Source organism: Cricetulus griseus, chromosome 2 (genome assembly GCF_003668045.3).
Source record: "Cricetulus griseus strain 17A/GY chromosome 2, alternate assembly CriGri-PICRH-1.0, whole genome shotgun sequence".
NCBI lineage: Eukaryota > Metazoa > Chordata > Mammalia > Rodentia > Cricetidae > Cricetulus > Cricetulus griseus.
This window is the reverse complement of record NC_048595.1, coordinates 307,792,318-307,808,053: the sequence shown is the minus strand read 5'-3', so window position 1 is coordinate 307,808,053 and position 15,736 is coordinate 307,792,318.

Below are 15,736 nucleotides of genomic sequence, written 5' to 3'. Positions count from 1 at the left end.
GATTGAAATCACAGTGGCTTCACACTTAATTAACTTGACAAATCTGAGACTTTATGAAGCTTTCTATTTTAAGCAAAATTATAAAGAATTCATTAGGACAAGTCTTCAAAATTTCATAATTGCCTCACCAAATTTATAAAGGATTGAGATATTTAGTTGAATTTACACAGCTTACAAGTATTTATAGGGATAGAATTTAGTTTGTATAATAATTTGTGATTTACAATAAAATTTGGTGGACATCTACAACTAAATTGCTGAAAGTTTTAAATACCCATTACAATATATAATTTCGCTCATCCAAAAAAATATCACCAAATTAAAGTGAAATAAAAACTTTCTGTTCAACTGAGTTTTCAGTTGCTCATATCATAAAGAATGTTTTCATGAATTTTTCTATGATATATTGCAATGAACTAAAAACAAATTACAAGTCAACCTAGAATTATTTCACTGATGATTTTAGAGTACCTTAGGAATACTTTCATCACTGTAGCTAGAGGTAAATAACTTAAAAGTTCATTATCATGGAAATGATGTATTCTTTGAAATTTTAAAACTGATTCTATTTTTTCTGGAGAAAAAAAATTGAATAAAACAACTTTATTTTACTTCTCTTTTTGCTTCAGAAAAGATGTAATAGAGTGAGGAGCGCAAGTACTTCCAGTTTTGCATTGCTTGTTGAGCTCAGCATCAGCTGAAAACACTCTATTATTTTAACATTTTCATTTCCCCTTTTAAGTAATGTGTCACTCTGGGATTTGGCCTGAATAAGTGGCTCAGCTCTGTTTAAGACTAACCCTGAGGACACTATGTGATGAAAACTTTCCTCTTCAAAGAACATGGTTTTAGTTACCAAGTGCACAGACTATGGGGCAACTATGCTCAGATGTTAATTTTAAATACAAGAATGGGTAGGCTCTTTGCTTTTTATGTTTACAACCACTACAAGATGTTTGTTGTCTCATCTGTTGTGTATTATACTGTGTTTGAATTATATTATACTTCATTTATATTTTAACATTTATTTTTATCCTTCTTTTTCAAATGCTGAAGGCTAATTTTACAAATTCTGAGTAGTTTGTGTTCCTAACGAGGGAGGCAGGTAGCCTTTTGCTTCTAATTAGTTCTCTAAAATTCCTTTTAACATTCTACAGCTGAGCTCTCATTTTAATCTCAGATGGCACCTCTGCCCTAAGACATAGTCTTGTTTAGGAAGAAGGCAGTGGAGAGCTTAAATCACTACTAACGGCAGTCAGGAGGATTTCTGACTAAGTATTTCTTCTCATGGGAGCAATAATCACCAACTCACAGCCAGCTTGGGGATAATGACTAGAGCATTGTTGCTTTCTAATAATATCTAAGCTCAATCAGTCCTTAATAAATGAACTCATGAATTAAATATAATTTTCTAACAATGGCCAAACATTCAATTCAGTCCATATTATGGAATAGAAGGGAAATTGAGTATCACCACACTAGTCTGTAGAAGTACATTGAAAAGGGCCATCCCATGTTTTACAGCTGTCATTTTATCAGTATTTCTATATAACTTTTACTGCTTATCATTAAACAGTTTAATTGTGTATGTCTCCTATTTTCTATCAGCCACAACAAATATAGTTTATGCTCAGGCAAAACATGTATGTAAACCCGGCGTTGGTGGCACACGCCTTTAATCCCAGCATTTGGGAGGCAGAGGCAGGAGATCTAGGTGAGATTGAGGCCAGCCTGGACTACAGATCGAGTTCAAGGACAGGCTCCAAAACAATACAGAGAAACCCTGTCTCAAAAAAAAAAAGTATTTAAATCCTGTGATATCTAATAGCAGACTTTTAACTTAATGATTTTCTATGTTTATTTAATTATTGATGTCAATAACATTGATTTATTTCCCTAAAGTTTTATGTATTTTATAAGCAGAGTGTTTTAATTAATTTTCAATTATAGGACAAGTATTTATACTTGATTTTGATTTTCTTCAAATAACTATCCACTTATAATGTACACCTATGCTCTTATCAATTTTTTCATTTGTAGGGAAAAGTACACTTTAACAACTACTTAGATTTTGGACTATACTATCCCAGGGTGTTTTCTATGCATCCACAATAACACAGACTAGAAGACTGGAGTAGAACACACACACACACACACACACACACACACACACACACACACAGAGAGAGAGAGAGAGAGAGAGAGACAGAGACAGAGACAGAGACAGAGACAGAGACAGAGACAGAGACAGACAAAGACGGACAGAGTCAGAAGACAGACAGATGAGAGTTTTGTATACATTAGGCATGCATACTACTACTGAGCTACATCCCCATCCCTGTAGTTCATCAAAATGTTAATTTCAATTGTTGGTATGTGTGTGCCATTCCTATGTGTAGCAAACAAACACATTCGCTTATTATTGACTGGTTTTCAAATTATCTGCAAGAATCTGTTTTAGCTCCTGCTGGTTCTTATTTCAGACAATTGTATATGGAAATTTGAAGTGATCTCCAAAATCCTCAGCAGTTATTTCTGGGGTAACTCTCATGGTATAAGTCTTGCTTTGGTTAAAAAAAAAATATTTCACATGTGAGGAGTGGAGGGAAGGGAAACTGGAATTAGAATGTAAAAAAAAATTAATATTCTTTTAAAGTTCACACTTTAAATCTTAATAAATTCATGTTTTATCAAATTTTCTACACAGTTAAGCTTCTACTTCTGCATTATAGGGCCTGATAAGAAAAAATTCCTGACTGCTGGTGAAATCAAACATCTCGATTCCATCAATAGTTTCTTTTATCTTATATGAATTGTCAATTTTACTTATGTTCATTTTTGTTGTCAGAATTTTTCATATATTTTTATACAAGTTTTAATATAATGTAGAGAATATATTTTCTTAAATATTCTTCACAATTATATTTTTCTTCAAAAGTTTTAAATGTATTATCTAGTTTACTGTCCTTTCAGCTATGTCTATTTATTATGATATCATAGATATATATTAAGTGAGAAAAGACTGTTAACTTACTATTTTATTCTGATGCCTCTTATGTGCTATTCTCTAATGCATGTAAAATTGGGTTTATTCTGTTCATATAAAACTATGCACCACCACACACATACATATACATAGTCTGTCTCTAAAACCACTTACAATTTTTTTTATTAGTTTTAGATTTAGAAAATCCACAGAAAACTATTTTGTTCCTAAGAAATAAAAAGGCTGCTTTCCGGTGTGTGATTTTGTTAAATGCCCTGGCTCCTTGCCAGGACAAGAAAAATCTCCTGAAACCACTTACTTTCTGTAGTAAGCTGGAAGCTGACAATGTCCATTTATCTGAAAAAAAAAATACTGTGATTCTGTAAACTCCTCAGCCATGTATTTTAGCTTTTAATGACATCTGTTCATACTCAAGAAGAAGACAAGAATGAAGAGGGATAAAAGTCATGGCCAGTGAGATGGCTCAGAGGGTAAATGTGCTTACTGTGCAAACTACGTGACTCACATTTGATCATCAGTACGCATAGTAGAAGGAAAGATCCAACTCCTCATGGGTGTGCTCTGACTTACACACACCTGCACTTCCACGTGTATGTCATAGACAGGTACACATGCAATAATGGGAAGATCGCTTTGCTCTTAGTAAGCCATGCTTTCCTTGCAGAGATGAAGTACTGCCAGGAGTATACAAGGCTCTCTAGGACCAGCCAATTAAAAAATTCTGCTGGAATGCATTAAAAGGAGCAGAATGCCAGAAGTTAAAAACAGTAAGACTTGTTGGTAAATACTTAACTTAAAATTACCAAGATAGTTCTGAATTCAAACAAACACAAGAAATCCACCAAAATTTGAAACCTTGTGAGGTAAAATCTGTTAATAGTGGAGTACAATTCATAATTGTTCTGTTTTTCTAGACATACAGTTTTAAAATGTTGTTTTTTAGTCTCTCTCTCTCTCTCTCTCTCTCTCTCTCTCTGTGTGTGTGTGTGTGTGTGTGTGTGTGTGTGTGTGTGTGTGTGTGTGTGTGTGTGTGTTTCCATCCATGTAGGTCGTAATAAAACTTGTGAGATTTAGTTTTTGTCTTCTGTTATATGGGTCCCACAAACAAGCTCAGGTCAATAGGCTTGGTAGGATGTATCATTATCTGGTGAGCCATCTTGCCCTTGTGAATGCATTGTGAAAACTTCTTCACTTAAGAACTGTTTTAAAATATGATTCCTGTATATTCATAAATAATTTTATTAACTTGCTAGCATCATTCATCAGAAAATGATTTTTTATTTCATAAATTTCAGCAGTGTCCTACATTATTAAGGCATGTGTGAAGGTTTGTAAACTGTACTATGTCTGTTTCATGAGTAAGAAATATTTCAAGGAATTTTGCACACAGTGAATATTGACACAACCTTCCAAATTAGTTTTTCTTTCACTCTATATGAATGGTGCATGCTGGCTGCCTTGCCCTGGACAAGCTCTGCATCTTAGTGTCTTGGCCCTGTGATAGTCCCATTAGCCACTATTAAAATGATCATATTATTATTGTCACAACATGGGGGTGTGCAGTTGGGCTAGAAAGAAACAGTGGCTTACTTATCCTAATATTTCCAATATAATATTTATATTCTTTGAGAATCTCATGTATACATGCAATGTACTTCAATTATATTTATCTACATCTCTACTGCTAATTCCAGACAAGCTCCCTGCTCTCCAAATATATATGTCCTTTTTATTTTAATGAAGACATAGAGTCCAATTGTGTGTCCAATACTCAGGTTTATGGATCCGGACAGCTATGGCTACAGAGACAAACCCTGTTTCAAAAAAACATAACACTACAAAACGAACAACAACAACAAAACAGAGTGAGGGCATAAGAGCCTCTCCCCTCTCAACACTGTGGTGGTGTGTAATGGTTACTGGATTCTTCTTGCGTGGTTCTTTTACAAGCAACCACATGCACTGTGAGTTCCAGTGGGCAGTGATCCTGTCATGGCCCAAAGAGAAAACAACAGTGATTTACATTATTGAAAAACCGTTATGCTTCCATGGGCGAGGCATGTAGCTGCTGTTTCAGTATTAAAACATTCCTACTGGATAGGGGGGAAAGGTTCATTAAAACTGCAAAATGTTTGAGGAATTCACAAGAAGTTCCCAGAGTCTTCTGGGAGATTATACAAACAGTAAACAATAGCTGTGTCAGAGCCCCATCTGTGGAACTACCCACATGCCATGTCGAGAAAGGCAGTGACAATGCTTTGATGCTTAAGTGGCTGTATCAGCTGTTTGAGACATCTGGCCCCTACAAGGAACTTCAGCTCATGCTCTTGCAATTAACTCCAATAAACTCATAGGTTCTCCTATCTAGACTTTCGTAGAATTTTTCCTTATTCATATATTTGTGCATTATTTGGTATGGATGGGTGTTTTGTTCATGTCTTCCCAAGAAAAACTGCACAATGGGAGGGCTGGTGCTAATGAAACAAAGAGAATGGTCTCATTGGCACTGAGGTAAATCTGTGTTTCTTAAAGAACTGTAATAAAACTGTATAACTGATATGATTTCTTTGAGAAGAAATGAGTTCTTTGCTCAGTAGTTGATGGAATCAACTGTAAGCATTTGGGAAAGAAAAGTAGAATAAATGGCTGATTGTAGAAAACCTTCTTCATGGTAAAGCTGGAGTAGCACATCCAAATTAACAGGAGGAAATGAAGCAGTCCCAGTATCACCATGCAAAAGACCTAAATTTTATTAATTTTGTTTTAAACTTGGGAAATGGCTAGTTTAGATGAAACTATTAATTGATTTGTGGAATGATGGTAACTCCAAGCAATTAAATACATGTTTATTTTCATACATTACAGGAAAATATGCATTGATATGAAAAATAACTACAATTAATTGATAATTAATAGGTCTACAAAATAACTCAGCCACTTATGGTTTAGGAAACATGTCTGAAAAGGGAGCAGAAAGACTGTAAAAGCCAGAGGATCAGAATTTGCTGCAAGACTATGTCTCCTAGTAAGGTCAGTGGCTACACTCAAAGTCTCAACAACATGACTGACTAAATATGAGCTGAACAATGACAATAGACATGCTAAAGTCGATGAGGAGATGACCACTAGGCTTCAGCCTCACACAACTACAGGAAAGTGAGGACTGCTGAGGGTGGGAAAAATAGTCTTCCTCAGTTTAGGGAACAAGCTTACAAGTAACATTATAAAGGGTAAGCAGATTGTATTTAAGAATATATGTGTACATAAATATGCACATATGTATGTAACAACAAGTAACAGAAAAAGATACTATGGATTGAAAGTGAGCATTAGAAGGTACATGGGAGAGTTTATAGGAAGGAGAGAAAAGGGGAAAATTAAAAAAATATACACAGTGTGATTCAATTTGTTGAAAATTGGTCATAGTTGTATAAGAAACATTTCAAAATCAAAGTGTATATACACAGGTATATATAAATATGTATGCATATATATCATGGTATCATAAATATTGAAGTTTAACTATGTATTCATTGTTACTTTTTACTTCCTGATGTGTTTTCTACATTTAAAACTATTATATATAAGAAACAAATCTGTTATTTTACAGACCATGCAAGTCACTAAATGATATTCAAGTTTTATATAATAAGAACTTACTTTCACTTATATAAATCTTTTACTGTTCTAGTTCGTATTTTTCTACTGTTTCACTTTAGCATCAGTCATATAGTATTTCTGTATGGTTTGATAACCTATGGGGTTTCTATATTTTTGAGCTAAATCTTGAAGAGACAGATGATACTTTTTGAGTATTGCTTGGTAAACTGTGAAAACTGCTCCATGCTTGATAGAAACCTCATTTTCTCCTAAAGTATGTGCCAAGATAGTATCTTCTCAGGAGGTGAGTATATATTTAGTAATTTTTCATCTTAGTTAACCATTGCCTGTTTCAGTGCATCAAATGCACCCTGACGTCTGATATAATAAGATGGTTTCTTCTATTTTCAAGTGTAAGGAAAAAAAGTGTACCTTTGAAAGTGAAAAGGACTGTGAATAAAATAATGTTCCCTAAATAGCATCAGGCTAGAACTGTGTTCTGACTGACTCCCCTGTTTCCTGGCTTATGAACTGTCTGTTTCTTGAGGAACATGATTGCTCTAATTTCTGAGACGTTATAGCCAGTGTTGCCTGCAAAATTATGCAGTTTAGCTTGCTTAGTATTTAATTAGGATTTGTGAGCTTTTAAGGCCATCAAATATTGCATGCCAATATTTTTGTTATTACATGTTTTTCCAATTTGTAAGCACAATTTGTTGTTGACGTTGATTTCCTGCTTTGTTAAATAGAGAGTTCTAAGAAAACGACAAGAACAAAAATTACAGGACTCCAAACTTGTGTTATAAAGCTCTTTGAGAGGTGGAAATGCTATAAAATTAGAAGATAACTAGGATTAATTAATAAATGTAATTTAGCAATAGTAAAACCTTGTGGCTACTCTCTATTTTTGTAATGAATTTTACATAAGTATCCATAGATGAAGTCTGTATGGTTGGAGCTGTAGAGAATGATGTAAAGAGGGAAAAAAAACAACTTTAAAAGACTTTGCACTAAATTTATTTTGAAACAATGCAGTTAAAGCTATTGCAGGTAAAATAATTTAATTAATATTTATTTGGTACTATTTATCTCCCTATATATAGGTAATAAAATATTTTCAAATATGAGGAATTATTATTTATGTGATTTATTTCAAAATCATTCATAATCTCTGTATGACTTAATTTAGAACACTAAAATTTCTTATAAATATGGAATGCTTTTCTATCTCTTTTTTTTTTCTGTCCTGTGTCAGCCTTAGTTTGACAAACTTACCCAGGTATAGAAGAAAGATGAAGACTTCTTAGTGTTTCATTGTCTCCTCTTCCTTCAGTCTGAAGAGTCTTGATGCATTGGTACAGTGGAAGTGTTTGCTCACCCCAACTCATCTCTGTTGAGGAAAGTCTGACACTCAGCACATGGAACATACCCAGCACACTACTGAAGCCAGTGTTGCAAACAGAATCATGAACTAACTGTCAGAACCAGGGTCACAGAACAGTATACTGAAAATGGCCCAGGCCACTCCCCAAAGGAAAATGAAAATAAGAAAATGATTTTAGATGATTGACAATGGTATTGTTTCATTCCTCAGAGCCAGGTAAGTATTTGCAGGAGGGATCGGGAACCATTTTTCTTACCACTTTTAAAATTCATATAATAGTTTAGTTCATCATGAGTTCATATGGGTAAAACAGTAACAAAATAGTCAAAACACTTAAGTGTGACTAAACATGGATATCCATGTTTATTAGTGCTTCAAGAAAAGTTGATGGGGAATGTACTGTGTATGTTCAGCTTATTGATTATTGAATAAAATACTGTTTGGTCAAGGAGACAGCAAGTTAGACAGGACTATAGTCAAAGAGGATTCTGGGAAATGTAGTAGAGACGTGGTGATCCAGGCCGGAAGTGACATAGCAAGGAGACTCATAATTAAGAAAAGGAAACAGGAAGGGCCGCTCTTTTTTCCCTTCACCTCCTCCAGTGGCGGGATGTGAGCCACCAGCAAGGAGGGACGCCAATAAGGCATCCGATAATATAAGTCTTATAAAATATATAGATTTATGATAATTATGACTGAGCTAACAGATAAGAATCCTAGTCATTGGCCAAGCAGCTTTGAACCTAATACAAGTCTCTCTGTGTATTAATTTGGGCCCTAACTTGGGCAGGTGGCTGCCATAAAGCACACACGTGGCGGTGGGGCTCGGGCGGCTTTTGGCCGAAAAATTTATCGTAACAAAAAGCCCTAATGCAAAATTCATATTTAGTTTTAAACACATCTACTGGTGAATAATGAAATATTTAAATTTAAACCACTTCATACTTATATAACAAACTTATTTTAAATTTATCATCAGTGAACTGTTGGTCAAGCAGATATGTATATCTGGGTTTGTTTCACACTGTGAGTAAAGCAAAAATAGAAAACCATTAAAGATGAATTTCTCTGCCAACATTATTTTATTTTCAGATTTTATATTGTGAATTTTAGTTGAAAATATATCCTTGGATTATATGAAACATTGGAAACAGAGCACTCATTCTTACATTAAACTTTCAAAATGCCATTCATCAGTTAAGAAAGCAATTCCCAATAAAAACAGAATTATTACCTTCCAATAGTCTTGAGTCATATATCACTTGTTTTGAAATACAGTACTTGGTATCTATATAGAAGGACTTTATTGCAAGTTATTGGCAATGTATTTAACAATAAAATATACTATACTGTCCAATGTCAATAACTGATGAAAAATCATTATTCTTATATACAGAGAACTTTTGATGTATAGAGAACTTATAACTTAAGAAAGAAGTATGTTACAGAAATCATAAAGCTCAAATCTGGAGCAATACTTACAGACCACACAATTTAAATTATTGTATAATATGACAAACTGTGCCATGATACAAAACAACTTATATAATGTTCTCTTGCTGACTTGGGGAAAGATCATGGGCAGGTCTTCTGACTCATGAGTCCTTATGTTGGTTCTTAAGCTACAGTCCTGAAATGCCTGCAGATGAGTCCACTACTCCTTGGACTTGCCTCTTTATAGGTCTGGAAATCAATGCCTTGGACTGTGGTATTACAAAATGAGAATAAAACAAATGAACTCCTGTTCTCACTCCTTGCTAACCCTTCAACTTTGAACATGCTAGTTGAGCTTGTATGATTCACTCTCCTCTATTTTTGTTGTTGTTGTTTTGGTTTTTGAGACAGGGTTTCTCTGTGTAGCTTTGGAGCCTATCCTGGCACTTGCTCTGGAGACCAGACTGGCCTAGAACACACAGAGATCTGCCTGCCTCTGCCTGCCAAAGTGCTGGGATTAAAGGTGTGCGCCACCAACACCCAGCCAAACCACTCTACTCTTTTTAATGCTTAAATGGGTGCCTACATGACAGTATGAGGCCATTGAGTTTTGGAGATAATGTGTATAAAGAGTCTAGTTTATAACAGACTTACCCATCAAATTGCTTTTATTATTGCACTGTTTGTCCAGGAATAGTACTTAGGAACTTCTGTTCCTAAGAGGAGCTCAGTGACAGAGTTGTTCCCTTCCTATTTTGTTTTAAATGATTCTAATGTAGGGTTTCTAAGGGACATAAACTAATTACTAATTCTTTCTTTGCTATGTTTTAGTTTCTTTCTTTATTTCAGTACTTTTGTTAAAATGAGGTGAGAAATTTTATTAGATAAAGTTTTCAAATTGAGTAGATTTACATTTCTTCATGAGAATTATATTTTCATCATATTCTCTCCCTGCCACCAACTCATCCTAAATCTTCCCCACCTCCCTACTTTCTCTCTCCCTACTTTCTCTCTCTCTCTCTCTCTCTCTCTCTCTCTCTCTCTCTCTCTGTCTGTCTGTCTGTCTCTCTCTCTGTGTGTGTGTTAAAACAAACAGAACAGAACAAAAACAGTTATAACAAAGAAAATACAGTAAGACAAAAACTGACAAACAGTAGATAGATAGATAGATAGATAGATAGATAGATAGATAGATAGATAGATGTGCAAAATAACCATGCAGTTCCTTTGGTGTTTGCACGATACTCCTGAGTATTTTGCTGCCCAAGAGTGTGATAGATTACCCAGTGAAATTCCCTGGAGAACACTGATTCTCCCTCTCCCTGTAAGTAGCAGTGGCAAATGTCTTCTCGGGTAGGGGTAGGATTTGTACCCACTTCCTTTTCTCCATGATAGAATTTTGTCTGTTTTGATATTAGTGTAAGTGAGGGAATATGAATGGAGGCACACACCAAAGGCCTTTGAAAAGCCATATGGACACCTACTACTATAGAGCTTCCTAAAACATATGAATGGAATTTAATTGGAGTCATCATATAAGAAAGGAAACAATACCTCTTCTAGATATTCTAGATTTTTTTTATTTCATGAAAATGTTTCTCTGTTTAACAGATCTTGCTGTCTTGCAGCTCTCCTTATAGACCAGACTGGTCTCATACTCATGGATTTCCATCTGCCTCTGTCTCTTCAGTGCTGAGATTAATGGCTTGAGCCACCATTGCCTGCCTTTGATTATACCACCAGGTAAAACTTCCTGTGCCATGAATGGTTGCAGCTTGTTAAGTTCTTAAGTAAAGGGATCGCACAGACTCCCTAACCACAATTATCTCAGGCTATTCACAGTTGCTCTCCACAATCTGATGGCAAGGCCCCATTGCTGAAGACACAACTGACTTAAATTATCTAATATGTACAAATACAGCTAGAGTCCAACTAGGAGCTCCAACCATACTGAGTAGGTTTCACGGTGTTGGAAGTTACTTTGCACAATACCAGAAGACAAATGTGATAAGAGATTTTGCATTTTCTTTAGAATTTCATATAAGTTCACAGTATTTGCATGAGTCTCATCCTTCCCCCTCTAATTTCTCACCCCAAGCATAACCTACGAAGTCCATTTAACTTAGTTCCAACATTCATGTATCTAGGACTGACCACTTGAGTTTGGACAACTATTTTGTATTTTATCATTGTAGACAATTGATTCTGTCTCTCTGTCAATAGCCATTGACTCCCTGTAACTCTTCATTTAAGGGTGGGAATATGTGAAGTTTCTCCTGTCACCACTGCCATGTCAATTGGTATTTTCATTATGCTTATCTTGTTCAGGCAACTGTACTGTTAAAAGTGAATGGGTACATTTTCCTTGTCATATCAGTGAGGCACAATACAATCACGTGTGTTCTGTTATCTGAAATTCCAGAGAACATTTGAAAAATTTTACTCTAGGAAGGTATATCACATCACATCCTCAGAATGTATATTTCACAATTATGTGTTGAAGCTTATTTTCAATTTTTATTTAACTGAAGATACTGATCTCAAACATTTTTCCCATCTTATCTTAAACCTCAGATAATAGTAAGACTCCACTTTTGGCAGTCATTCTATTATCCATGAGTGACAAAATTCTCTAAATATGTATTAATGCATTATTTCTTGAGCAGAATTGATGCTTAGGTTTCCTCTTTAGCAACAAAAGTTTAGGGAATAAGTGTAATGAGATCTCTGTGTCTAAGAATCACCACAGGGGCTTATGTATTCCAGTAGAATTACAGAAATAAAGCAAAACCATGGGGGAGAACACAAGGCTCTCCTAGCAGTCTAGAGAATGATAGAGTCTACTAAAGGTGTTTGCAAAATCTATTAACAAGAAAATGACCTATTACATGCAGAAAGAGGTAGAAACACTCAATGGTATGAGTGTTTCAATTGCAGATATCATTCTAGAAGATATTAAATTGGAAATACTAAGTGGATTCTAGTATATAGGATTCAGTTGCAACTTTCCAAAGCTTCAGTGAAACTGGCACATTTTTCAGCATATAATTATTTTAAAAATTTATATATTTAAGCATACTCTCTTTCCTAAAATGCAAAATATCCCATTATTGGGATTATTTTAGAAAAACATGGCTTTTTTGGTAAAGCATGGTTTTAAAAAGGTGATATATAGATAAAAATGTGAAACCTATAGTCATTTTTAAAACTAATTTCTGACTTTAAAATGTACTGATATTTAACATGTATTTATAAATCAAGCTATTAAGAATTGAATGTAATTAAAATGCTTTATTCTTTGCTTGAAATGATTTTTAAACCCTTTAGACTTGTAGACATTTAACCTGATATTTTATAACTTGAAAATAACATTTAATTCTAGAATTGAATCGGCTGAAGCAATAATATAATGTTAATATTTATTAGGCTGTCTTCTGCAGGAGTAATGCTAAATGCATTCCATGTGTATTTCTGAGTTCATAGTAAATATGAGGGAACACATGATTTTGAAATATAAACCCAGAGAAATTGTCTTCATATGATTGACTTTAGATAGGGGAGATTTAGTAAGTCACAATAACAAAACAAAATTTTAATTAATTAATATATTAGTTCTGAAATCAATGTCTGTGTTTAATAAAAATGATGACTTAAGTAAATACGGTTTATGACTAAATAGATACTTGCCTCCTAGTGAGTAATATTTATATGCTTAAGACATATTTCTTGTTTTTTTGGAAGGAAGTTAGAGCTATGTAAATTCGCCATAAGACAAATATGTTAAGAGTTTAGTTCAAATTGTTTTGATTGAAATATTTAGACATAGATGAGCAAGTTCTTTTTTCCATTTTTTTAAATTAGAAACAAGATTGTTTTATACGTCAATCCCAGTTCCCTCTCCCTCTCCTCCTACCCTGACCCCACTAACACCCTTCCTATTTCATACCCTTTCTGCTACCCAGGGAGGGTGAGGACATCTATGGCGGGCGGTCTTTAAGTCTGTCATATCCTTTGCCATAGGGCCTAGGCCCTTCCCCGTGTGTCTAGGCTGAGGGAATATCCCTCTAAGTGGAGTGGGCTCCCAAAGTCCATTCCTATGCTAAGGATAATTACTGATCTACTACAAGAGGTCCCATAGATTTCTGAGGCCTCCTCACTGACACCCATGTTCATGGTGTCTGGATCAGTCCCATGCTGGTTTCCCAGCTATCAGTCTGGGGACCAAGAGCTCCCCCTTTTTCTGGTCAGCTGTTTCTGTGGGTTTCACCAGCCTGTTCTTCACCCCTTTGTTCGTCACTCCTTTTTCCATGACTGGATTCCAGTTCAGTTCAGTGTGTAGGTTTCTGCTTCTACTTCTTTCAGCTGTTGGATGAAGGCTCTAGGAAGGCATATAAGTTAGTCATCAATCTCATTATCAGGGAGGGCATTTATGGTAACCTCTCCTGTGTTGCTTAGATTGTTAGTTGGTGTCATCCTTGTAGATCTACAGACATTTCCCTAGTGCCTGAATTGTCTTTAAACCTATAATGGCTCCCTCTATTATGGTATTATGGTATCTCTTGATTTGCTTTCCTCTATTCTTCTCCCTACTCAAACTTCCTGCTCCCTAATGTTCTCTTCATCCCTAGTCTTCTCACCTTCTCATTCTCCTAGCTCCTTCTCCCCTCCCCCCATGCTCCCAATATGCTCGAGAGATTGTGTCCCTTCCCCTTCTCCAGGGAACCATGTATGTCTCTCTTGGAGTCCTCCTTGTTTCCTAGCTCCTCTTGTGGTGTGGATTGTAGGCTGGTAATCCTTTCCTCTTACTCTTGTCAGAATGGCTAAAATCAAAAACACAAATGACAGTTTATGCTGGAGAGGATGTGGAGATAGGGGAATACTCCTCCACTGCTGGTGGGAGTACCAAATTGTACAGCCACTTTGGGAATCAGTAGGGCATTTCTCCAGGAAAATGGGAATCAGCTACCACAAAATCCAGCAATTCCACTCTTAGGCATATACCCAAAAGAAGCATATTCATACAACAGGGACATATGTTCAATTATGCTCATTATTTGTAATAGCCAGAATCTAGAAGCAACCTAGATACCCCTCAGCTGAAGAATGGATTAAGAAAATGTAGTACATTTATATAATGGACTACTACTCAGCAGTAAAAAAGAGTGGAATCTCAAAATTCACAGGCAAATGGAAGGAACTAGAAGAAACCATTCTGATCGAGGTAACCCAGTCACAAAAATACAAACATGGGATGAGCAAGTTCTTGTCCTTAGTAGCTCCATTATCAAATGTGTTCAAATTTCAAGTGAAAATAGAAACTAATAAACAACATGAATAGAATTGAACAAAAACTGAACAAAAATATCACAGTAAAGAAAATAGCTCCCGATTCTTATAATTGTAACTCAGCATTTACTATGCCAGAAAGGAAACCAGGGAATAGGGCACCTATTGTATCATAAACATTCACATCTATTCTATGAATCAAGATCCCTGATGTTGAGGATATAATGGATAAGAGTGTGGAAACCCAGTCTGAGTAAGACTAATATGCTATGTACCCGTAAGTGGACATCAGCTCTAAAGATGCAGGATAACTATGCTACAATCCACAGACCAAGATAGACTATGTAACAAGAATTGAAAGGATGCCTGTATCTTCCAGAGAATGGAAAATATAAGAGATTTCATGAGTGGACTGAGGGCAGGTGGGTATGGAAATGTGAGCAACCAGAATGAGGTGGATTAGTACTGGAAGAATATACTGAAAGAGGCTACTGGAAAGGGAGGTCATAGTTCGGGACCAGCTAACAATCTGGCACATGGGACCCTCACAGGAATCTAAAATGATGACTCCAACTAAGGCTCCTAGCAATAACAGATACATAGCCTGAACTGGCCATCTCCTGTGACCAGTTTGTTTCTTAGCCCATGGTCATCAGAGAGACTGCATTCAGCAACTGATGGGAAAAAATGCAGACCCACAGACAAACATTAGATGGACTTCAGGGAATCCTGCAGGAGAGGAGGAGAAAAGAGTGTAGGAGCCAGAGGGATCAAGGAAAACACAAGAAAAACCACAGAATAAACTAACCTGGGCTCACAGTAGCTCACAGAGCCTGAACTGACAACCAGGAAGTCTGAGTGGGACAGCACATATGTTACAGTTATGTAGGTTGGTCTTCTTGTTGGACTCATAGCAGTGGGTACACACAGCCTGTCTCTGACTCTTTTACTGACTTTTGTGACCCTTCTTGTTCACACTGGGTCACCCTGCCCAGCCTTTAAACATCGGGATGTGATATATCTTA